The sequence below is a fragment of the Agelaius phoeniceus genome, chromosome Z (genome assembly GCF_051311805.1).
Source record: "Agelaius phoeniceus isolate bAgePho1 chromosome Z, bAgePho1.hap1, whole genome shotgun sequence".
NCBI classification, from domain to species: Eukaryota; Metazoa; Chordata; class Aves; order Passeriformes; family Icteridae; genus Agelaius; species Agelaius phoeniceus.
The window spans coordinates 44,968,316-44,995,297 of NC_135303.1; the positions used below are offsets into that span (position 1 = coordinate 44,968,316).

At 34.9% G+C, this 26,982-nt stretch overlaps 1 protein-coding gene across 5 annotated transcripts in view; it reads right to left on the minus strand.

Moving 5' to 3' along the window:
• The window catches only part of LOC129133064 (leucine-rich repeat and immunoglobulin-like domain-containing nogo receptor-interacting protein 2), a 484,996-nt gene that overhangs the window by 319,968 nt on the left and 138,046 nt on the right, over positions 1-26,982 (minus strand). For 4 of the 5 annotated variants that reach the window (XM_077172067.1, XM_077172061.1, XM_077172066.1 and 1 more), the window contains exon 2: positions 2,207-2,287. The gene's annotated coding sequence lies outside the window, so the exon portion shown is untranslated. The remainder of the gene's footprint in view (positions 1-2,206; positions 2,288-26,982) is intronic. The other variant, XM_077172063.1, reaches the window with a different exon arrangement.

The following is a 26,982-nucleotide window of genomic DNA, read 5'->3' on the forward strand; positions in this document are numbered from 1 at the left end:
TCAGAGGGATGAAAACAAAAGGCAGAATGAAAGACAATTTACTTCCAATAGTTCCTCAAACCTTTTTAAAAATAGAATTTCAAATTACAACTCTGAACCTACCCTTTTGTTTGATTAAAAACATCTCATTACCCCATACAAGCTCATCATCATAAAGATATATTAGTCTATTCTTACTGACAGTGACTTATTGCTAACTCGAAATTGAATATTGGTGTTTTGCTATAGAAATGCCATTACCAAAAATTGCACATAAGTCATTAGAATCAATGGCACCTTCAGATTTAATTACACATACAGTCAAAGGAAGACCAGTAAGTCAGAAGTGGTTATTATGCATAAAAAGTCATAATACTAGTTTGGAAAAAAAAAGCTCTTTGCCAAATAGGTTTTAAAACATTATATTATTTTTTGTGATTTCTATCTTACAAAAGCTAAAAAATTATCATATGTAATGCAGAAGAACATCTTAAGCCTGCTGCTATGTCACCTACAGATGCTTTGGAAATTCTACTCATGGTTTTCACTTTCAGTTCTTTTGCTGTAATTCATCCAAATATGTCCCAATTCTGCAAGTGCTTAAGTACATTCTTAAATTTCCATTAAACACAATGAAACATAATCATGGAAATTGAGATTAAACCCATGTAAAATTATAGCTTTAGCCGTCAGACTTCTGACTGCTAGTGTTTTTCCCTCTTCTGCTGGCTTTGCAAACTCAAGATAGAAGAAACCTATGTACGACATGACATCTGGGGAATTGCACCAGAACCACTTTGAAATGCACTCACTCTTTTTTTTTTTTTTTTTTTTTTTTTTTTCACAAATCTGATTGTAAAATGCCTAACTATCTGCATGGAAAATTGTTGTGTCTAGGCTCTTCTTAAAATCTGGACATTTTCTGCCATTTCTAGTATTTAAAAGAGACTGGCCAGACACTTTTTTTTTTTTTTAATGTCTTCCATCCTCAAACAAGCCATGAAAGCAATGAAAGAAATGCTACTACTTTTCTTTTATAATCACCACCCACCATCTCAGAGGAAGTTTAACTCAAGCAAAGGCTAAGTCACTTTTCTTTCCTCTCCCTTCTTAGGAAATTCAATATATTAAAATGCCCAGCCTTTGGGATCAGCTTGTTACCCAAATGCTGAAGAGAAGAATATTCACTCCCTTATTCCAGGTGCTGGGAAAGCTGCTGATTTTGTTTTTCAAAATGCCCAATTTTCCACCTTGAACATACAAGTGCTCCTAGTGGCACTTCTGTCAAAAGGGGCAGTTCTTTTCCCCAGCACAAATTTGGAGTGGCTGTTGCATAGCTTGCTGTTGAGGACCCCTATAAGAGGACATATTTTGAAAACTTTGTTTCACCATGTCTAAAATAGCAAAAATGGCCATTTCAATGGCAAAAAGACTAGAGAAGAAAGTTCTTTCCTAATGACAATTAAGACAACTTCAAAGATAAAATTCAGGGCTGGGGCAAGAAAAGTGTCAAAGTAAACAGTAACAAAACCTGAGGGAGGTATTCAGGTTAATATTTTCTTGGTAACATATTTTTTCTGGTAGAAACAGCGGCCTTCCACAGTACTTAATTACAATAAAATCATGATAACAGAATAAGCCAGCTTCTCTGAGGTATTCTGACCTCTAGAAAACTAGATTTTCCAAATATAGAATATAATTACCTTTCAGATATCATTATTAAAGGCTATGTTTAAGAGCAGGAATAAGAATCTCTTACTTTAAAAACTATATAGCAATGAAAATTGCAAACATAGGCCAGGGGTCTCAAGAATTACCTTCAGTCTTCCTTCTAATAAAGTCATGAATAAACACAACATTCCCAATAAACACAGAATACAGAAAATACATATTGACATAATGAATGCATTCACATTAATCTCGTTTTTTTTTTTTTACTCAGATTGATGGAAATGTAATAGAAATAACCCAGAAATTCAAAAATTACTTAGATCTTGCCATACTTTTCCTTTCTTCCTGAGAGTGAGGTTTATTTGTTAATAAATCCAAAGGAACTAATTGCATTTATTTAAAGTTGCAAGAGTATTCTAGTAGAATTCACTCTAAAAGTGTAAATTAAATACTAAGCAAGGGTATTTTCTTTAAAACCTAGAGGTATTATAAGATCATTTAGACATTTAAAATTTTAATAGCATACAATTACAGTCAATTAGAATGGAACGTTTACCTTGAAAACCAGGTTCCATAGATAAAAGCAGGAAAGACAAAAGAGTTTTCTGCCAAGTTTTCCAGCTCCACGGCTCACTTACTAGGTAAAAAAGAAAAAAGAAAAGAAAATTTATTTAGTCATCAGTTGTACAGAGATTTTTGAAATGGTGATACTCTCAAAGAAAATGCCTTGAGACATTTTCAAATTATATTTAACTCCTGTCCAAAAAGGAATAGAAAAAATTTTCAGAGCCATAAATGTGTCTGCTAAGGTAAATAGGGTTAGAGGCAATTGAAACTTCCTAATAACACCAAAAAATGGAGTGCATTCATTGGCACTCAAGGGGAGCAGGCTACTGTGCTGCCTAGGGTAGGATAGAGAGACATTTACTGGAGGATCTGAAGGTGAAACTAACAAAGCATTAAACCCAAATAGAGACAAAGGGAAAAAAATCACTTCAACAGTAGGATTAACTGTTTTTCTCTGCTCGTGATAGAACTTGGCACCTCCACAGATTTCTCCATCCATGTCTTCAATTCTACAGTAAGAAAGGAGGGTTTTAGAATGTCTTGCCACATTGAATTAAAATCTGAACTTTCCATTTATTTTAACAGACAAAGAAACAGCTGTCTTACACAGTGAAGGTTGAGGAGTTAAGAAAACTTCTTAATCACATATGCGTCAGGACCAGAACATCCTTGAAAGAACCACAGATTGATAAGACAGAACTATAATGATACGAAAGACTAACAAAGAATGCACTATTTCAAAATTAATGTGAAAAATGCCATAAACTCTTTTGATCAACATGCCTCACACAAGTTTTCAAAAAAACCCAACCAAAATAACAAAATTATTTCTCTTCTTCCATATACAAATTACTTCTCCAAGACCTTTCCCAATACCTGAAAAAGGTTACCCTGCATGTCTACATAAAACATATTGAGATCTATTTGAGATTATTCTGTAAACTGAAAAACATCATATAAAAAAGAAATAAGAATATTATTTAAAATTATTTATATTCTTAGGATATAATACAAATATACAGCAGTTACAGAAAAGGTTAGATATCACAAGTAAAGGCAGACTTCATGATGAAATATGTTTTATCTAACTCTCATTCAAATAGCTTGTTATGTGGTATATGAATATATGAGCTAATTCAATGATTTTATATTATAGTTTGTGGTTCATAATGGGCAAGGTAAGTGGACTAATAGCTGAACTGCAGAGAACATCTGTAACATAAGTAATTTATGCAATTTTCAGAAGCAGTCCTTAAAGACAGCAATGAACTGTCAGCACTCCAGGGTCTGGTATTGTCTCCACTAAACACAAATATTTCCCTAGAGAAGAAGCTGGGTTGCATATTCACCAAAGCTGTAGTTTTGGCATGATATTTGCATCAATTCTCTAATACTTCTGTAGGACACAACAGAAAATTTATTTACACTCATAGCAATATTTTTTCCAGGTTTTCTCTTCCTAGAGAATTGTAACTATTTATTGATTTTGCATTTTTTTCTCTTTGAATTCTTTTCAGATATGACACACAATGTAATGGAATTGGAAGAAGAAGAAAAGAAAAACCCAAAAAATTAAATCATAATTAAAAAAACTCACAAAAAAAAAAAACCAACAAAAATAAGAAAAGCGCAAAAACTCCACAAATAAGCCAATTCACCATGACTCTATTTTTTTTTTTCATTTTTTTTTATGCTGATGCCAAAGGGAAATATTTTAAGTATTATAGTTGTTTCCTTTCACCTTTGGTTGGACACACAACAAACCTGAAACAAGGGTGAGCATGAGATTCTGGAGGCTGAGAGAATTAAACTCTGAACCCTGCATTATATTCTAACAAACCTTCAAAGGATATTTAGATATCAGATCCAAACAGGAAGAAACAAATGCTCAGGAAGTTCCAACTGAGTATGAGGAAGAACTTATTTCCTTTGTGTGCGATTGACCACTGGAACAGATCGTCCAGAGAGGATGTGGAGTCTCTCTCACTGGAAATATTCAAAAACTGGCTAGATGAAATCCTGTGCCATGTGCTTTTGGATGACCCTGTTGAACAGGAACGTTGGACCAGATGACCTGCTGGACCAGATGGCCCTTCCACCTTGAACCATTCCAGATTCTGTGATTTCTCTCCTCACTAAAATGTAGCAGCAAAATAGAGTATCAACATCAAAAACTTCTCCATTAGAGAAAGTCAAGGGTCAAACTGCTGATAACCCAAATGTTGATAACATCTCCATCTCATTACTTCATTATTTCTAAGCGTAAAACCCAAGTGGTAGGAGAGGACTAGAGGGTTGTTGTTATTAAGACCCTAGTGAGAATTCAACAAGGTCAATACAAGAGGCTATCAGAGAAGATAAATTTTTCTGCAGCAAGACACCGCTTCTTCAGAGATAAGTGATTGCCTAAGAGGTGAGACAAAAAGGAGCTAATCAGTTTTCCCAGCCACAGGATAACACTAATATCTCACCTTAAAACAAGCTGCCCCTGGCCCCAAGCTGCTCTTTAGGTTGTACAGAGCTGATGCTGGTGAAACACACAAGCTTACTAAACAGCTGTGGAAATGGAAGAGGATAGTCAGTGCCAGTGCGTGTACACATGGGGGAAAAAGGGCAATCACATTGGAAAAAAAGTATTGTGTGCCCTTCGGATATAAGATCTGGGAGCTCGAGAGAGCTGCTTCATGAGGGCATCAGCTTAGTTGTCAAGAAAAATCTTAAAGGTAAGTATTATTGTGAATGGAAGAGATAAAAAATAGAAAATACTGATAGACAAATAAGGAGGGGCTACTGCAATTTTCTACAAAATCTTTAGTGGTACTAAAAAGCCAGATGGTGTTTTGTAATAAAAATAAAAATCCAAAATAAAGTAAAATATGAATTTCATTCATAGACTGTACATGGAAAATGCAGAATGTTTTGCCCCAAATACTGATTATCCTAGTTTTTTGAAGGAAAAATTATCTGCAAGAGTTCCCCTCTGGTAACTCTGGAATATTTTACCTAACTTTGTCTATTGCAACAACACGTGTGCAGCCTTAATTAAGATGTTGTTTTACGGAAGAGAAAAACTGTCACTAAAATCACAGCTGAAAATTTAACAATATCAAAATCTGCAGTTATCAAAACTAGAAGTCACGAAACCATGTTACACAGAGACAGCCTGGAAATATTAAAGACTTCATTGGATTTTTTGAGCCACATGCCAAACACGTGAAATATACTAAGACAGTCTTGTTCTAAGATCAGACAATAAACATGAGCAACAGGAAAATAAGTCATGTGATCTACATTGACCTACATTGAAAAAATTTAATGTCACAGAGCTAAATGTTGAAACGCAACCAAAAAATGACTGCTTAAACTGCAGCAAAATACATCATATTTACAGAAAGATGATCTATACCAGAAGAAAAAAGATCCTCCAGAGCTGTATCTTGAAAATATAATGAACTAATTTTATATATAAATGAAAGCATGAAAAAAAAATCTTTATACAATAGAATTTTGTAAGGGTACTGGCCATATTTTTCTTTGGATTAAATCACAGTTCAGGATTTTTTAATAGAAAGAGCTGTTAGCCAACATACACGAACGAGAGAAATAGCTTGTTTTTTAATCTGTCGTATTTCAAAATATTACCTTATAAAGTATCTTTCCTTTCAAGCCCTAATGATTGGAAGATTAAAAAAAAATTCACATAAGCTTAAGGTAAGAATAGATTTTTGTTGGGTTTTTTTTTTTTTTCTTTCTTTCCTTTTTTTGGGTTTTTGGCTTGGTTTGGTTTGGAGTTTGTTTTTTGGTTTTTTTTAATTCAATGCATGTTTTAGATTTCTTACAGTACATACATATTAAGCTTAGAGACAGTTTTCTTCAAACCTAAATAACTAGCTAATAAAAAAAGTAAACCATGTGGCACAAAGATATCACACTTTCTCTGAAATCAAAATCTCCAAGACTTGGTATTGAAGAAGTTAATTAAAAATATCTGCTGCACACCAAGATCTTCAGACAAGACCATCAAGAATCAGCACTAGGTATAGGTAGCAAAACTCTTCAGAACATTGCTGCTTTCAGTACAGTTAGTAAGTTGTGCCAGACCACTGTAACCCACAGGCTCCCGTATATTCTCCTGTCTCCATTCCATGCTCCCCAGCTACAAGGAGTTCCAGAGAGACACAAAGGAGGGCAGACATTACACTGACATATCCACAGCTTCCTATTTGGAGTTAAGGGGCATACTATCCTCTCTGGATATGTAGATGAACTTCAGCATCCTAAACAAGAAAATATTGGTAATAACAAAATCAGATCTTAAAGCTGACACAACTGGAAGTATTGAGTTTAAATTGCAGAAAAAATAGATCAAATTTCAATGGAAAAATCCTAAGGATGCTTTAAGCACTGAAATAAAGTGTCTTTGGGAGCTGTGGACCCTCCAATATTTCCATCATTGTGAAATATTGGTAAATATCTATCTGAAATCACACATACACAGCCAGAAGGCATGACTGGGGAAGGGCAGTGGATAATAGGCTCTTAAGAACCCATCCAACTCATCTTCAATGATATTTTCAATAGTTTCTAATATTTAAATAATACAAACTGGATATACTTTTTGGTTCATATTTAATCATCTCACCTAAAATATACATCCTTCATCACTTTATTTGAAGAATCAGAAGTGATTCAAAAGTGAACAAAGGCAATATTTTTGGCTTCAAAATCAAGATAAAACTGAAAAAAGTCAAATATTTTCCTTTTTAAATATCCTCAAGATTCATATAATCATAAATTACTACAGTTCCTATTCTAATGATTATGCATGAGATTTTTGAAAAGTAATCAATTTTAGATTTTTGAAGCTAAATTATTATCTCATTTCCTTTCCACAAAGCCCATATAAATTTATTGATGTTTTTATTCAAAATATGGATGGATTTTGCAATAAAATAATTAACTTCTGTTATTCGCTTCATTTTTCATCATCCTATAACATTCAGTTACAATGAATGCTTACTAAGTCTAATATTTAATTACTATTACAGACAAAAGTTGATAATTTTCCAATGAAAGTCACAATGTTTGGTCATTATTAAAATGTTGCAAACAAAATTCAAACTTATCAAGAAAGGAAAAAACCTTCACTACAGGATAAACTTCACAGCATCAACTGAAAAAATCATAATCATTTGACTCTCTCCTTTCAGTGCTTGTTCTCTTTCCCATCAAGAGCATTCCTCTATAAATACAATAAAAGTGTTAGTTTGATTCCTCTCCCTACCTCTAGAGATTTCCTCAGATTTACAGCCACCTGTCAAAATCAACTTAACATGTATCTTGAAAACCAGAAGGCAGTTTTGTTAATGTCTCATCAATATATATGTACCATCTTTAGGTTTTTATTTTTATCTGTGCTATTCCAAACATTAAGGTAACTGATATGGATATATGCCTCCTACTCAAATCTCTCTCCAACCCATCCCACTTCCTCGCATAGTGGATGAAACAGTGCTTGGTGTGTTACTCATTGACAAAATTACAGCTATTAAGAATTCCCTAAGGACAGAGAGATATTCTACATATTTCTTGCAATGAAATATCATCATCAGCTCCCTTCCAATAACCTGTAACATCACCACTTGTCAGATACGTTCTCTTACAGTTTTGAATACCTCATGATGGACCATTGTTCTGTAAACCACTCCTATAATTTTGTTTCATTTTGGAGACATTTAGGAGTAACTAGTTAAAATAGTGGGAATTATTATATCAGTCTCTTAGGAGAAATCATCTCTTTTTACCATGGATAGTGGGAAGACACAGAGTCTTATATGAACCAAAGATTTGATAAAACTACATTACATAACAGCTTAAAACTGGCAGAGTCAAAGACAAAGTTTAAACATGTCACATTGAACAGGACAAAGACAACATGAATAACTAAAAGGCTCAGTATAGACACCAACAATTGTCATTTTTAACTGTAGGTTTCAGTCATGCAGAGTTTCACAGACTGTTTTATTTTGTTGCATGATAGCTAGTTCAAAGAAATTGCTCTTTGGTAGAAAAAAAAAGTTTATGAAATTATTTTGTATATACTAAACTGTTGCACAGCCTGTTTTATATTTTTTCCTTTCTAGTCCAGCAAATATGATTTGTCACAAGATAAAATTAGGTAGTAAGCCCTTCATTCAAGAGTGTTTCCCTTTTCAACCACAGAGTTGTTGAGATAGGAAGACAGGAGAAATTAAAAGAATAGATATTAGAAAAACTTTAATTTGTATGAGAATAAGTCCAACAGCACTCTTGTATTTTCTATGTGACTATAATCTATGTTTATCATGTACCTCCTACCCCTCTATCTTTCCCACCTCTATTATTTACAAAAGAAACATTGCTTCCCATTACATAGGGCTTAATTCTTGCAGAATAGTGAGTATTTAGGGGTTTTTTCCATTAAAAACCAAGGACAATTTACGACAAGAACTTTGGGAGAAGTTCATTAAGAGAAAGAAAAAAAGTTTAATTTCAATGCCACTTAAAGTACACAGTTACAATAACCAACATGAGACAACAAATCCTGGAGTTAAGGCGCTGCTTGCTGGCTTTGGTGGGTAAGCATCTTTTATCTTTTGTTTGTTACTCAAAGTTGCCCTGCATCATTTCCACAGCTGAGAAAGATAAGAAATATGCTATTTGCTTTACCCATGGATACACAGAGCAATTTCAGTGCCAGTGACATGGCTTCACTAAGAGCTGCTAAAATATATGGGGATTACCAAAGGGCAAGAACCAATGAAGGAATTGCCTTGCTTACAGCTTCTCTGCCTTACTCTGAAACAAAATCAAATTGCCTCTGAGATTGCCTTTCTCTTCCACACCCAGATTTATTTTATTCAGTCATATACAGAAACAAGTGCCTGAATTAAAAATGTTACATCTATAAATCTTCAGCAGGCATACGTAAGAGTTACTATGTTTTACAGCTGTAATCTACCTGTGATGTAATTGATACCTTTCTGCAATATAAAAGAGAATACGGAACTGTCACAATAACTAAATCAACTTTATATGAATGTTCTTACACTAAGCCAAGGGTTGTTTGACCTTGCACTTGTAGCTTGATGGGTGATTCAAGAGCAGACCTGGCTTATTTCAGAGAACTGTGTTTATAAAATATATGACATTCATCTTCAGATTGGGGAGCTGAGCTCCTGCACTTAAGGTTTGCAGTAGTTTTAGCAGAATTGTAATCTGGAAAAGGGTAGCAACACTTTTATGATTTCCTTACCCTTTGGCAAAACTATTTTCAGGGTAAGAGCTCTAGCAATAAATATTTTGTAATATAGTAAGAACTTGGTGAAAGTATTGAAGCAAATCAAAACACTCTAAACTCCAGATGCTTCATTTCATGAGTTCACCCCAAAGCAAGCAGATTACCATCTGGGCATATAAAAGAGAAAAATAAAATATACACTTAAAGCGGCCTGTGTTTGAGAGTACAGTGTGTGTAGCGTGATCTAACATACTATGAATTAGAAATGTGTTTCACCTAAATGGTATTTGAGACACTACTGAAATGCTGAGCTGATATTTCAGATAAAGTGCAATAAGATTTAATTTAGCAGATAATTACTCCAATAAAATAAAATAAGTTTAAAAAGAACCAACACCATTGATAACAACTGGACTGGTAATTTATTTTTCCTGATAATTTCAAATATACAGAAAACATATTGAGATTACTTAAAGCATATTATTTCAAAGAAAGGACTGTAACTGCCCAAGGAAATTGAACTAATTTCCCCAAGTGGCTTTCACAAGCATTCTTCTTATCCTCATACAGGTTTAAAGCTCACAGAATAAATACTTATTCTGTGAGAATAAAATCAGGGAGATAAAAATAATAATAAAAGGGAGATCATAAAATCTTCCCTCATGATTTCTACATATATGCACATCACACTTCTTGACAAACTAAAGGATTTTCATAAGGTTTATATTATGTATTATGAAATTTTCTATACAATAAAGAGCATGTAGAAAAATTTCTACTTTTATTTTTTTTTCTACAGAAAGATATTTTATAGCAGCCAATAATCTGAAATGTGGGTAATAATGTAAACTGAAGCCTTATTTTTGTACCATGGACATGCTTATTTTCTGCAAAACAGGGCAAAGTCAGAAGCAAATATTGTCTGAGTGAACTCTGTTTGGGAAACAAGATAGATACTTTTATTCCTGTACTAAAAACTCCCAGCAGTCAGTTTGGATACAGATACTCTCCACTGTCTTGCCAGAAAAAGAATCCACTGGAATCCTGACAAAGGGATGGAAAGGCTTCAGGAGGAGAAACTTAATATGTTTACTGATTTTTTACTGCAGATATACTGACTTTGAGCTAATTTCTCTAGAATCTCTACCACTTACTTGTGTTACAGGTGTAATATTAGATGTATTTTCCATTTTGGAAATGTGGAGATCTTAATCACATCAGATGTCCGTGTTTACAAGAGTTTATATAGTTCCTGCAAATTTCCTGGTGTTTACGGTGTGAACATCTCCTGCAGAACACTGACACTGGTCCAGAGCAATTTTGGCCCTCTCTGCAGTGCCTACTGTGACTTCCTTTTGTTTATCTCCATTACTTTAGTATAAACCAGCATGAACATGGACCCAATTCTGCTGGACTCAGCCACTAAAATGAAATTCTGGAGTTTCTATTCCATATTAATCTAAGACCCACCCCCCCAATACTGTTTCTGAATACTTACAGAATTTCTATTAGGAATTATCAACTTGAGAACATTCTTGCCCTTCTTTTCAAGTTCTCAGTAATTATAGTCTTTGTTATAATTGCTCAAAGTTTCTCTGAACTTACAAATGAAATAGATTTAGAACAGGTCTGGAAAAGACCATAAGGTTTCAAGCCTAGTGGAACTAGGATCAGTACACCAAATCCACAACTAACTGCCCTGACCTTGTGATGACATTGCCTGGTATAGAGAAAAGTTTACATGTCACAGACCTTGTGATACAGCAGAAATATCCACTATAAATTTTGAACAGATGATTACAGTATGAAGTTTAAGTAGCTGCAACTCCTTACAGCTAAAATATCTCTTTCCAAACTTAGGGGAGACAATAAAAATGCTGAGGATGAGCATGACCTGTTGAAAAACAATAGTAAGCAGTAATATACTTCTCCAAATTTGTCAGGACTTAAGTGGAAATGAAGGTAGCTTACAGTAGAACAGAAAAATTTCTTTTTAAACCACAGATGGCCTCTCTAAATAAATACATAAATAAAGAAATACAGTACCAAAAAAGTCTATTAGGAAATTTGATGACTCCTTTTTGAAGAGCAACATGGAACTTTTACCAAAAAACCCCTATTTTTACTTTTAGGTCATCAATATCAGCTTCCAGTGCTAAATTAATATTAAATCCTTTTTCTTTAAAACTGTACTATGCTCTTATTGCTATATTGATCTTGTTTCCCTTCCATTTCAGAGGCACAACACTTGGCTGTCCTCATTTAGGTACTAATTGCTATTTACCTCCTACAATGAAATATATTTATCTAAAGGCAAGTGTAATCCAAAGAGTAATCTGTTCACTTCTGGAATGCTATCAGATCAGACTGGATTTGCATCTCTTATGAGCCATTATCCCCATGCAGTGAAATAAAAATTAACCTCTAGGTAAGTCAAAGGAAAAGTTAATTTTAACTCAGTGAATTAAAGCCTTTTGATTCCAATTAAAATGAATAAATATTCAATTTAAATTTTACCACGGAAAGCTCAGAATAATAAGGAATTGACATATTTTAATTTTTTCAAGAAAGGATTATTCTGATTTGACAAAAATTACTCCCTACCTAAAAATTCTCAACCGTGTAATTTGAGAAACTATTATCTTCACAACAGAAATGTACACTTTACATTACATAACCTCAAGGCCTGGAATTTTAAAGGAATATTTTAGCTGTTGTTATATTTATTAGAAAAATATGTGAAAATCACTACTAAAATTTTCAAATTAAAAAAAAAATCAAAAAAGTAAGTTTAATAAAATAAAGAACTATTCCTCCTTAAGTGATATGATTTGTACATTAATTTTTTTTTTCCGCCATTTGCTAAACTTTCTCCAAATCATCTGAATATGTTCTTCCATTTACATGGATCTTTAGTACATTTTTTAGTTTCTGGAATTAAGTCAGCAGCCTAAAATAAGAGTTTCCAACACTGGGTACAGAATAAGGCATCTTAATAAAAAATATAGTAGATGATATCCCCAGTTAATGTTGTCTTTTAACTTAGCCATTTGATTTCCCTATAAAAGTAGAGGGACCAGGTTATCTTTAAGAACATTCCTGCCTCAGAAAAATAACAACTGGAAGCAGCAATGGGTTTATAAACCAGCTTTTCCTTTTAAGAGCATCTGGATATTGTGGGTGTCTAAGTACTGGCTGAGAAGGAGAGAAAGAAACATAGTATAAGGAAGAGTTTCATGGCTGCAGTCAGGACACAGATAGTTAGTGATTTCCTTAAAAAATATTAAGCTTATTGGTTTAATTGTTGTAACAAGACATGTAGTTGTATCCCCAGAAGAGATAACCTATGACAGCTATTTCAAGAAATTTTGCAAAGCTGCTTTCTGCACCCTTCGTTTGAGAGTCAATAGGGTTTTTGGATACTTGGAACATTTGGGGAATAGGCTACTACTCTCTACATCTTTCATATCTGACTACTTAAGGACAACATTAAGTGTCCATGATCAACTTGAATCACAACAAAAATTTTAAGTGAAGAATTGTTAAATGGAATTCCTTAATGCAAATGTGTTAGGAGGCTTAGTACTTCTCTATAAGACCATTACTTTTGTTTGCTTAGTCTTCTATAAAAAAATGAGTTCAAAGGATTTTTAATAGCACATTTATGTTTTTGAGACTGAAAACCAGTAAATAACTAATTTATTAAGAATTATTTACTAATATTAATTACGCACAAGTTTCTTGTCAGGTGTGGAGTGAAAATGAAGGATGGTACATCTATGTGCTGTATATGCTGTAGTCTTTATACCTGAACAGTGTCAAACCCAGAAAGCATATAACCATCACAGAGAAGAAGCTAAGCCATCTGCTCAGCATTTCCATAAGTAAAAATAACTGGTTTTATGCTGCTGCTGTATTTTCTATCACTATGTCAGAAAAGCTAATAATACTTCCAGTATGTTTCAGACATCTGTGTTTAAAACAAAATAATAATTAATTTTACAAAATAACATTGTGGATTATTTTCCTGTGATTAATAAACACAGCTACATCAACATGTAATGATTTATGCAAAACACGGACATCCTTTTTTTGTTATATTCTTTTACTTGTTAGCAAGGCTAAAAATTCTGATTGACTTTGCCACATTTTATAGAAGGATCAGAAATGAACTGAAACTCCGGTTTAGATTGACAATAGACAGTCAGGACTATCTTTCTCTCCTAATGAAACCTAACAAACAGTGCTGTTGCTGATTCATACAAACCATGATAAGAAGTAGAACATTAAGGTAAGAAATTACTAACTTTTCAGAGTTAAATTTTTCAGAGTCACAATGTAACTCGACACTTCAGCAGCTTATTAACAGTTTATTAATGACTAAGAAATTTAGGCACAGAAAACTGCAACCCCATTTTCGAGCATATTCATTCAATATAAAAAATGTTTAAAGTACGATAGAAAATAATCTCAATGAATTTTGCCAAACCTTAATTATAGAGTCCCATTATTTTCCATAATCAATTTACAGTTGAATAGTGTCTCTAAGAGGACGTGCAAATCAGAACTATGATGCTGTGCAGAATTCCAATCATGCTTGAAAGCCCCCGATATGCCAAAATAAAGAAATCTTTCTGAAAACATTTTAATGAGTAGCAAAAAAAAAAAGTTTTTAAAACTTCAAATTCTGTGTGCTTGCAAAAGGACTCAGACACTCAATTTCTTTCTACAGTTTTAAGAATAATCTTCTTTGGCTTCATAATAAGCAACAGAATACTGTCTGAGATCATTCTCTACAAAACATGTAGGTCTATATAAAACAATTGCTATGTACTTAGGACATTTTGTATCAGAACTGTGGTATCCATTGCAGGGAAAAGATAAATATATTCAAAAGATGCCCAGGTTGACTTATAAAGAAGCTTTTTGTTGTTAAAAAAATACATGAAATCTGTAAGATATTCCTTTCTGTATAAAGAACATTGAGAGTGCTGATGGAATTTTTATTCATGGTTCCTTTCCAAGAGAGTACGCACACCATAATACTCATCTTCTCTCCCTTGCCTCCAGTTTCCTTCCCAGTTTTTTACATCTGCCATTAAGGAGGGAGGACACAAACAAGTAGAGTTACTCTGTTAACATTGTACAGAACAAAGAAAGAAAAATTAAGGCAGTCCTGATGCATGTCTCCTTCTTGATATTCATTATTCCTATAAATCCCCTTTAAGTACTGAAAGGCTGCAATTATGTTTTCCTGGAGCCTCCTCTGCTCCATGGTCAATCATCCAACTTTTTCACACTGTTCTCATAGAAGGATTGCTTCAGCCCTCTGATCATTACTTCCATGGCCCTACACTGGACCTGCTCTAACAGGTCCATGTCCTCCCTGTGCTGGGGCCCCAGAGCTGGATGCAGGGTTCCAGGTGGGCTCTCAGCAGAGCAGAGCAGAGGGGCAGAATCCCCTCCCTCCCCTGCTGCCCACGCTGCTTTGGATGCAGCCCAGGACATGTTTGGCTTTCTGGGATTGGAGTACTAATAGCTGGGTCATGTCCAGCCTCTCACCCACCAGCACTCCCAAGTTGTTCTCGGCAGTGCCACTCCCAGTCCCTTCATCTCCCAGCCCATACTGATACCCTCACCCAGGTGCAGGACTTTGCACTTGCCCTTTTTGAACTTCAAGAGAATTTCACAGGCCCCCTCAGACCTGTATGGGCTCTCTGGATGGCAACCCTTCCGTCCAGTGTGTTGATCATGCCTCACATCTTGGTGCCCTCTGCAAACATTTGGGGGGAACATTCAAACCCACTATGTCCTTGAAGAAGATGTTGATGGTATAAGTCCTTCTGTAGACCCTATGACAATATGCTCTTGCAGAAGAAAAAACTTGGCTAACTCATCTAACATGGTAATGACAACTACTAGTAGTCATAGCAAAAGTTATTTCTACTATTATTCAGTTGTGGTTGTTTTGTTTTTTTTAAATCAAGTCCCATTGTTTTCATTCTATCTGTAATCACTTTCTGCAGATATCTGCTGGGTCACAGGAACGATTGTCAAAAGAAATGGCTGCTCTTTTCAGCAAATACAGCAGAAGGGAAGTTCTCAATTCATAATTCACCCAGGGAGCATGATTCAAGGAGCTGCTCTATGCATTCAACCAAGTAACAGAAATATATCCTAACTCCTGTGGAGCCATAAAATTGTGTTTGAGTACAGGACACCTGGAGGAATACTTATAACAGAGAGTGTGGGAGCAATTTATTGCCAGAAATAAGCTACTCCATTCATGAAAAAAATGATGACAAACAGCACACTATTAGAACTGGAAATAATTCTAGGTATTTTTCGTCTGTTAACAAATTATTTACGTTTTTTATATATATATATATATATATATATATATATATATATATTTCAGACATCTTCATTTCATCAGTCTTCTAACAGTGAATCTTTATCCTCCTCTTATGAGCAGGAAGACATTCTCTGATTTCATATTATGGCTATTAAATTTTCAGGGTAAAAATGGCTTTTCAACAGGTCTTGTTTGTAACTGTGAGTATGTGCTTGAGTTATGTGAAAGTTTCTGCAAGTCAGTAAGACAGTGTGAAGACTGAGCTCAAACACACAAACTCACAAAAGCACGTTCTTTGCCAATATCAGTTTGTGTTATTATTTTAGCTGGAAGTTGATTCCAGCATTATGAGTATAATCTTCACTGTCAGGGATCTAATTCTAAGAGATCTTCCTGACTTAGCTGAAGCCATTGCAACTAAAATTTAAAATGGTAGCTGGAAATCTGTCCTTCTCTTCCTTTACTGCAACTGTAATGGTCAAAGTGGGATTAAAAAAAAATGGGATTGCCTTTAAAACAACTCAAATTTTCACTATAAGCACTTGTTAATGCCAAAACCCACCAAAGTTACACAGGTTATAATACAGTCATTTTAACATGCTAGTAAGAATGGCTACCTAACTGAAGTCTGAAATGTTCAAGATGTTCTGAAATTGCTAACCTAAAACAAAAGCATGCAGACCCTGATAATTTTGTAGGGACAGTTAGGTGACTAGAATGATTTCTACTTTGAGTAGTCTTTGAGTAAGGCAGGACATTTAGCTAAAAAGTTGTCTGACATACCAAGGTATTGAAAAATTTTAATCATAATACTTGGCACTGAATTTCTGTAAATGTAGTTGCAAAATTAAAATTTTTGTCCCTAGCTTGACTGTATATTGAGGATTAACTCATTACGCCTGTTCATGAGATTTTCTGTGTATGAAAGGGAGCACTGTGCATGAATATATATGGAAAAAATGAGAATATCATGGCAATGATCATAATTTAAACTACAAAACCTTTAAAATTATTCATATAAGCTTAAATTTATACATATCAATTCCTAATAAGAGCTTACACATATAAATATTCTATTCTATGAGGAAAAAAGTAAAGAAATAAAAGCATTAAACTATGAAAACAAACTCTCAGACAGATTACAAATACAAACACCTACAGAATGTATTAGAAATTCAAACAGCAATGATAGGTTAAGAGTTTCAAGATTATAATCAGAAAAATATGACAAAATCAGATTGTTTTCAGGAAATGATTGTCATGCTTTATCAGCTATAAACAACAAGTCACAGTCGTTCTTCCTCTATTTAATGTACATCTGCTCTAAAATCTAAATAATGCTGCTGCACACAGAGTGGCATCATGACTTCAAAAGCCATAGGTAAGACTTAAGGTGGGGAACAATATCTCCTGGTAGGAGGGAAGTAACAATACAAAACCCATATCTCTCTTTGGTATTAACAATGTGGAAAGTATGATTTCTGAGGAAAGATTAAATCACACTGAGAAGTCTTTTAAACAGAAGTAATGGAGGAGGGAGATGACAACCCAGAGACTAGTAAAGAAATGATGATTAGAATCAAAAGAAAAGGGTGCTTGGAAATGGGAGCAAAATAGACCACAGGGCCAGTTTCAGGATGTCAGGCTCCCACACCAGGGTAGACACACAACTGCACATGGATGGAAAAAAAACCACATTGACTGGGATACAGAGGGAAAAGTCACATGACTGAAATAGGCAGTGGATGAGGAAAAACTTACAGTAAAGGAAGATGGGGAAGAGAACGAGATGAAGAGGCTCTCATTGTGACAGCACCAACACATAGGACTCTCATACAGGGGCAGATGAGCTTGGCTTAAAACAGGAATAATTTTTGTCTGGTTATTCATTAATGAGGGTTTTCTCTTTACTTAAGGATAGGATTCGAGAGCAAGAATAATGACCAGAGGAGGATGAGCCCACAATTACTGTAAGCTCTAAATAAATTCTCAGGTTTCACTCAGCTGTGCTAAGGAAGCTGGCTGATGTTCTTGCAAGGCCATTCATCAAGAAAAGTCTTGGAGATTTCTGGGAGTCTTGGGAGATCTCTGTCTATAGGGAGAAAGTAAACTACAAACTTTACTTTGATCCCTGGTAGAGTCAAGGAGTTGGTCCTTCAGAAGGACGTTCTGGAATACGAAAGAGAAAAAGGTGATGGGGAATTGTTGTGGTGTTTTGACCAAAAGTTATTAGTGTGCAAACTAGCTGGATACCTTCTGTTATGAAATGACTGAATTTGCAGACATGGAGATGGCAGGAGCTATCATTTAGGTTGACTCCAGCAAGGCTTCCAACACCTTCCCACAACGTCCCTGTAGCCAAGCTGGATATGGGGTGTGTGCCCCATCAGTGGGGTAAATATGGATTGAGTGGTTGTGCCCAGATGGGATGGCCACTGGGTCATACTTTCCTTGATTGGTGTCCTGTGTGATCCCACAGGGGTCATCCTGGGGTTGGTTCTGTGTTACATCTCCATCAGTGACCTGGAAAGGTGACCAAGTGCATCCTGTCAGGTTTGCAGGGGGCAACAAACTGTGGCAGGAGGCAGGCCCATATTGCAGGAGAACAGGCCTTCTGTACAGGTGGAGAGATGAAGAGGCCAGTGGGACCTTCAGGTGACCACAGCAGATACAAAGGGCAGCCCTGCCCTAGGCGGGGATAGCATTTCCAGCTGCCACAGAATAAAACCCTGAGCAATTTTCCCAGATCCACAGCTGAGTTTGCTAAGGACAGAGTGCTGGAGTAGAATCATCTTGAAGTCTCCATCATCCTGAATTGTCCTGCAATGCTACAATCCATAAAGTATCCATTCCTCAGCAGATTAGTAACTTTTTGGCAGAAACAACAGGGTGGCATTGTTTGGGGTTTTCTTGGCAGAAATTGAATTCCAGGCAAAGCCCCAAAGTCTTGCAGCACAGTATGCACCTGACTCAAAGTGAAAACAATGTGTTTAGTACTACAGAAATAAAACTGCAAAAGTATTGGGAGTCCCAAAAAAATAAGTTAATGTACTGACACGTGGGGAACTGTTCTTGGGTGCTGATGCCTAAACTGCAAAGCTCAGAGTGTTCTGCCTTGAGACTCCAGACCATAGCTGTGTACTCTTCTAGCTACTGGCTACCAAATCCAATAGTTACCACAATGCTAAGGATGGTCCGCTCACTCCAGTGAAAATGCAATCAGAAAAACAAAGAGAAAGAATGCTAGGTGGACATGACTATTCTACTATCAAGCTCTGCCCCACAGATTGTCCAGGTCCTCCTAGGAGAGGTAAACGTGGCTGTTGTTCAAAATTCACCAGTTGAGTTAAGAAAGAGATGAAATTTATTCAGATTCAAAGTGCAGTACAATTCTGTGTCTCATAATTAACCATTTCAAACCTTCTAATAGTCTAACTGAAATCAGAAGACATTTCTAATGTCTTCTAGGAAGAAGATCTGAAGGAAAAGAGCCGTAATTAAAGAAAAAACTGTATTCACAAAGTTAATAGGCAGCATCCACACACTTTTTACAACATCATGATGACATTTTCACCAAAAAAAAAATCCTGCACATTGTTTATCTCACTTATTATTCCCTTTTTTTTTTGGTTTAAACTTTCATGTTTTATAGTAAGCCAACTCACAGTTAATTTATTGTCCACAAAAACACTGTCTATTTCATTTCTAGACCATTAAATTTTAGACATACAGATGACTTTGGAAACGACACAAAACAATGACCCAATCTTTGAAGTGCAGCAAGCTTGCTAAATATTTGCTAGATATAAACACATCCTTGTACCTACAAGTGAGTGAAAAGCCTGTGTTTTATGGGACCACAGGAAGAATTTTACAGAAGACCAGTCTGAGATCCTGCTTCTTTAAGAAATGACTTGTGGGAAAAGAAGATGAGAAGATGATCGTGAACTTGCATGAGCCTGCCAATTAAGGCATCAGTAAACTGAGGCATGGTGATAACTAGAGGAAGGCAACTCGTAATTCTGTGTCATAGAAGTATAAGGAATGAGTACACAAGGAAAAGAAGGACATATCTCTTATATACAGTAGCAAAAAACAGCTAGACCAAAGAAAGTTAAAGGGTATATCTGAAGAAAGATTGCAATGGCAACATAAGAATACTGAGCACTTGAAGGTCTTTAAGGAAAAATATTATATACAGGATCAGAGGAAGCCCATTACAAAGAATGGGCTAAACTGGAACACCCTAAACTGGAACCCAAATTCAAATACAAACCTCAAGGATAACCTTTCATAAATATTTTCACTCTGGTTTAAGGGTGATAGTCAGTTACAACCAGAAGCCAGGCATTTTGTTTTTCCAGCATTCTCTAATTAAATGCTAATAAATTTCTTCTTATCCCAACTGTCTCTACTGCATTGACATGTCCAGAATGCAATGAACAAGACTTATAGATTCTTTTATGTGTTATGGAAATGCATGAGCTTATTGAGTGACTAAGCTTCTGTAAACAAATGTGTTGAACATGCTTAACTAGGTACTAAAAAGCAGTAAAGCAGCTTTGCCACTTGTTTGTCCACAAAGTAATAACTTTCCACTGTTTTCCGAAGACCTCTACACAAGTTAATTTTGATTTGGGCTGACAGAAAGGCAAAAGATTGAAGTTTGAAATATGCCTCACAGGATATCTAAACAGAGATGAAAGAGTGATAGAAATGCAGCCAATTTTCATACTTACAGTGGTTCAATCAGTGTAGGGTCAGGCAAACCCCAGCTGCTCAAACACAAATTACTGCTACTTTAAGAAAAGTAAAAACATTTTTAAAATAAATGTGTATGATTGCCTAACACTCCTGACACTTCCTGGTTTTGCAGTTGTATTTACAATAGCAAACAAATAAAAAAATCTAATGGCTCCCCTACTCTCAAGAAAAAAACCACTAAAGTAGTAAGAAAAAGAATATCATCTCATATAAACTGAATCAAAAATTTAATTCTATTCTTGGCCCAGTATCTGATTCCATACATAAAAAAAAACTTCAAACATGTCTCTTTTTGGCTTCCATTCTAAGCTTCTAAAATGAGGTACTAATGCTATATTTTTCAAAATTGTAGAGACATGAATACTGATCAATATATGCAAATTACATGAAATCCCAAACAAGGCCAAGAAACAGGTCAAATTGAATCTAATTCTTGATGATACTCAGGTTACACTCTCTTTTTTCACAGTAGGAGGGTAATGGATATAAGGTGAATGTTCTGTTTTTAAAAAAAATTAGTAGCTGTTACTGCATTTTGTCCTTTATTCACAACAGACCCAAATAAAGATGAAAGTTCCAAATCAAAATGGTTATGGGGTCAAGGATAACCTGATTTTAGAGTATAAATTTAGAGAACAGACACACAGACGTTCACAAAAAGAAAGATTCTGCGGATTCATTTTTTACTTTTAGTAACATGTAGCACAATTCAGCTCTTTTACGTAGCCATGGTGCATAAATTTCTGTATTTCCTTTTTGACATCCCTCATCTGCAAGCCTGTTGCATATAATGAGCTCTCATCAGTACTTCTGGAGCTTTTAGGATTTCTATGCTAAAACAAGTGACCTATAATATGGCACCAGTGTCAAAGAAGATTCATGAATATGTACAGATATAACTAACGCCTAAGTAATCCATTAATTCATCCACAACAACTATTGTACTGATAGAGTACATGGAGGGTCCAGGTTCCAAGTCCAGAAAAGTCTGCTAATGATCAAAAATAATGTGACCTTTAAAAAGGTCACATTTGTCTCTTTGTTTATAAAAAAGGGTTAACTTTGGACAAGAACAATAACTTGAAGAACAGAAGTGCAGACCTCATAAAAAATAAAGATAAATAATTATATTTATAATTATCATTACATGAGCACATTTGTGCATTAGTGGCCAAAAGAAAATATAGGTGCCATGATATCACTGCACTCTTACTATTCGCAATTGCTATTATAGTTTATCTTAGCTATATGTAAACCTTTATAAAGCTGTGTAAACTGCTTTATAAATCAGTGTTTGTGTTTACACTGCTTTATAAAGCTGTGTAAACACAAGAACATTAATACATACATGACAAACATTTATGCAGTATTTTTGCATATATACATATATGTATATATATATATATATACACACATATCTATATATACACACACACATATATATATATATATATATATATACACATACTTACATGAATACTTATATGGCAATACACAGATGTGATCCAATAAAGAGATCTTTGTAGACATGCATTTCCTAGATGTGAAAAATCAGATTAAAATTTTTTACCAGGAGAGAATTTTGCTGACTGGAAAAGGCTGATCCAGTTAGAACAGCTGGGATAGTGCTACTCCTGGGGCTAAGGGAACTTTGAAAGATTTTGTGTGTTTGTATCACAGGAAAATAAATTATTTTTTATAGCAACTGATAGTTTTGCACAAGGTATTTCATTGAAAAGAGAAAACTTGATATTTAAAGAATTGCTTAACCTAAAAACTGTAAGTCCATTAAAGGGCCAGATGCCACTTGATGATGGATTCATGGCTGAGGAAGGTGTTAAATCCAGGTGAAAACATTACACCTCTGAAGTGCCAATCTGTTCTTATGAGATTCTCACTGCATATAATCCAGAAAACTCAGTCATATGGACTACTATGACCATCTCAATAATTTTTTTGTATTCTAATCCAATTCTTACCTATCAGGAGGTAGGTAGATACACCAAGACATTCCTATCACATACCCAAGAACTGCTGACTGAGGTGGGATAAGTTTACTGGGAGGACTATCAGCCACCTAGCACTTGTCACAGCGCACTAGGCAGCACTAAAGCAGTTCAGCAGGAGCTGCAAAATTATAAATGAAACCTCACTGTAAGAGCTCTGTTTCCCAGTGCTCTTGATATTTCAGAGTTACATTTGAGATTAACTGGAAACTTAAAAAACACCCCAACATATAATTTGTGACAAGAAGAAAGGAAGACACAGGATATTCATTATTTCCACCTCATGGACATAAAGACTAAAATATGTGAACTTTGGAAAACTTGTAAGGGTAAATTAATTTCTTTGAAACAACAGCAGGTTTGTCTGTCTGCACTGGACATGATGACAATGATTTTTTTTTTTTTTGACATAAAGCCTGTACTTACATTACAATAGGGTATATAATACACGATAGAAGTAAGAACCTTTCATTCATTCTGGAAACTGTGTCCAAAAATGCTCTCTGATGTTTTTGTGGTTTTGTGTTACGGGAAACAGAGACTAATAATATTCTCCAGGCCTCCACACCATTCAGATTTACAGGACACCTACATCATATCCCATTGACTTACCCTTATTCAGGTTAATGAATAACTGTCTCTTCACACAAAAGATGTTCCACATTTTTGGCCTTCTCTGTACTCTTTTTAATGTCTTTTATGGTGCATTTCTTGAAAAGAACAGCACAGGAGATACTTAGTACTCAAAAAGTGAATTTATATTGTTGATCTCTTCCCCAGAAGAAATTGATTCCTCAGTGTCAGTGTTTCTGGCATGCTACAGACAACTCTGTTAACTATGATCATAAGGAAGCAACTGAAACCACAGGGTAACCAGGGTTCTAGAGAGCACACTGTGATTTTTGGTGTAAGGACATTCACAAAAATGCAGACAAGCCTGAATCAGTTTATGTTCAACCAGTTAAACCTTGGTTATTGGTAAAAGATAAGATCCAGCTGGACTTAGTTGTTCCAGTTCATGCAAACCATATAGAATTCAGACTGGCCAGCAGATTAACTCCATGCAATTGCATCATTCCTAAGGGCTATTTGTGAGGTACAGAGACATTCCCAGATATAGTGACATTATTCTGCGTTGTTTTCACCACAAGATCTCAAAATTTGTGAGGCTTGGGAACAAGTAAATAGATGATGAATCCTAGAGAAGATGACTTCCATTATTCTCAATTCTTTCTTAATTTCAAATTGCCCAAATGGCTGAGCTGTCACTGGAAATAGTTCAGCTAATCTGTCCGGAAAGACAAGCCTCTGATTCAGTGACAATCTCCAATGTCTGTCATCTTGTCACTGAACAGAGTAGATACTATCCCCTATTAATGCCAGGAGTTCACTTTCACAGAGAAAATTTTTGTAAGTAAATTGAATGCCAAGGAAATTGCTAATGACAGAAAACCAACCAAAATTCAGTGAGTCTGGTTTCTGTTATCTCCAGATTCTCTCTTCTTCCACTTAAAATATGCAGAAAACACTCCTACTTTGTTTCATCAAAGCATTAGAAAGCTTACCTTTATATTTATGTGGTATTTTTTTGGCTGAAAAATATTGCAGCTGTATATGGCTCTGAAGCCACCAGGAAACCTGAAAGCCCAATTCTTTTTTCTTCTCATGCAGGTCTAATAAAATCAGAGAAATCACCAGAATGCCAGGTAGAAAGGCAGATCTTACTGATCAGTGTCTCAGTCTGGATTGGTATACATTGCACACAAAGGACAACTACTAAGAAATTCAATCTGCATGGAATTTTAGAAAATGAAGACAACAAAGAGTTCTACTGAAACCTCTCAGCATGTATAAATACTATCTTAACATCTTTGCTGCACAAAATACTCTCTAGTTCATTGCACAAAATAAGACTAGTTAAATAATTTAAGGGATTGTCTTGTCTCTTGATAGTATTGTTACTATTGTTTCAAAGAATGACTATTTTGTATTTTTTTCTATTATTCCTTTAATCCTCATGTTTACAAGTCTTGACAATAGTACTAAATGGACTTTCTAAAGCAAATGCTTTATTTGCATTTCATTAATTTCAAACAAGAGAAAAAACTGAGACAATTCAAGTTTCATTGACTAGTTTTGAAAGGTTTCTCCATTTATACTCTACTGGTTATAACTATATACACATAAGCAGAATCACAATTTTAGTACATAAAAATGTAAAGATTATTACTGCAATTCTCTACTGCAATTTAAGAGATAAGTATGTCATAATAAATTCTCCAACTAAACTACTTTGTTACATTTCCTGGGTTATTCCAGTATTTCTCCAGTTGAGAATATCCTCCTGAAAGGGAGAATATTTTTTTTTTTCATTTGGTATGACTCAGAGAAAAGTACAATCCAAAGAGACCTCAGAGTCATCAATCACATTCCCTTAACCCAAATTAGCTGTACTCACGCCTTACTTGACTGACTAAGCTACTTCACCCAGATCATCTGTTGAACAAGTTCCTTATATGTACAGTTACACTTTATTTTTTAATATATTATAAAAATCACATTGTAGTTTGATTTCATTCTGCTTTTTCTGACTGACTATGGGAATGAGGTGTACTTTAGTGCAAAAGGCTTTCTTGTTCCCAAAGACAGCTATACAGATGTGCTATAGAGAGAGTACATATTATGACTTACATGAACAAATCCTACTTTTGTTCTATTTTAACGTTAAAAAAAAAACCCAAAAAAACAAAAAAAACCCATCACCTTCTAAAGCTAAAGAAAGCTTTAGCTTTATAAAGCTAAAGTTTGGACTACTGTATCTCTGCAATGAAGCACAGAGCCCAGGTTCTTCTTCTTAAAGAGTTATTCTGCAAGAATAATACCCATCAAAAGTAGAAAGTGAAACTTCCCATGTATCAAAAGCTTGATACAGATGAGTGAGATGGACATCTATCTTTAGCAACAAATTCTGCCAATTCTTGATAGCCTCAATGAGCTTCCTTGAGAGAATCAGTAATGTGGATTCCTGTTTGGTGTCTTTCCTCTTATCATTCATTCCTAAGGCATAAGCTAGAGACAAGTATCTTGTTGAGCTTTTGAGGCATGAGAAAACCAATATTTCTTCCTTATTTTGTCTTCAAATGTAGCTGCCAAATTAGAATTTTTTATGCTCATCAAGACTAAATTATTTGCATCCCTCTATACCTTTTTTTGACATCTCTGGTTTATGATCAATGATAGCATGTAAGAAAGGCAGAACTTCCCTTCCAGTATTATATTTCAATACATTAAACCTGACCAGCTTCAAAAAAATTTCTAGTAGCATGTCCAAACAGAGGTCTTCTCATCACTTGGCTGCTAATCCTTGGCTAGTCCAAAACATTAAAGAGTATTGAATTTGAAATAAGCAATCTTTCCTTTCTCAATAGAATAAGCTTATCATTGTCCTACAGCTGCAGAGGATATTTTTGTTACTTTTTTAGACATTCATTTCCTTTTACTGTATGTGATATACTGTTTTGATTGCAGAATCTTGTCATGTGGCTGGATGTATTAGCCTGTGCCAAATGCTAAAACTTTATCAGTGGCTGGGCTAAGAAATTCTGAAGGGGTACCACAGTAACATACTGAGCAGACAACCACCTTTTGCTGTCTATCCCATAAAACTATGCTTACTGAAACAAAAGGGTAACTTTACTAACCCACCACAGTATTTCATTTAGAGGATTGAGATCTTTAATTCTCTTTGTTTGACTCCTAACTTGGGATATAACCCCATTTTGTCCAACACTTTTAGCTATATAACCCATTCCCTGGAATGAAATGCAGCAAATGTCAAAAGCTTCTAGTTGTGTGGCCTGGAATTTTAAAAAAATAGAATATGGCTATTAACCACAAACTTTCTATAATCAAAGCTCCCCTTATTTTTTTCTCACATCGTCCACGAACAAAAAGTCTATCTAAGAATAATATGCTAAACAAAACAACCAACTAATAAAACTGTAAAGAGATGTTACTACTGGTTACTGCCCAAAGCCATTGAAAGCATGTGGTTCTGTGCACACCTGCAGCAAAAAGAACAAGCTAGTTGATTGCCTAAACACAGAAATTAAATATACAGGACAGAACAGATAATGATGCTTCCTGATACGTTTCCCTCTCTCAAAAAAAAAAAGATGTCGTAAATGACAAGGATTCTGAACAAAGAAATTGTATTTTATGCCAGGCACAAAGAACATATATTGGCAAAAAGGTGAAGAAGGGTTGACTTATTTTAATCAAAAATATGTTTTAAGTGACCTGGGAAAAGCATAAGGAGACATATTATTCTTCATATAACAGGAATAAAACAATCAAGTAAT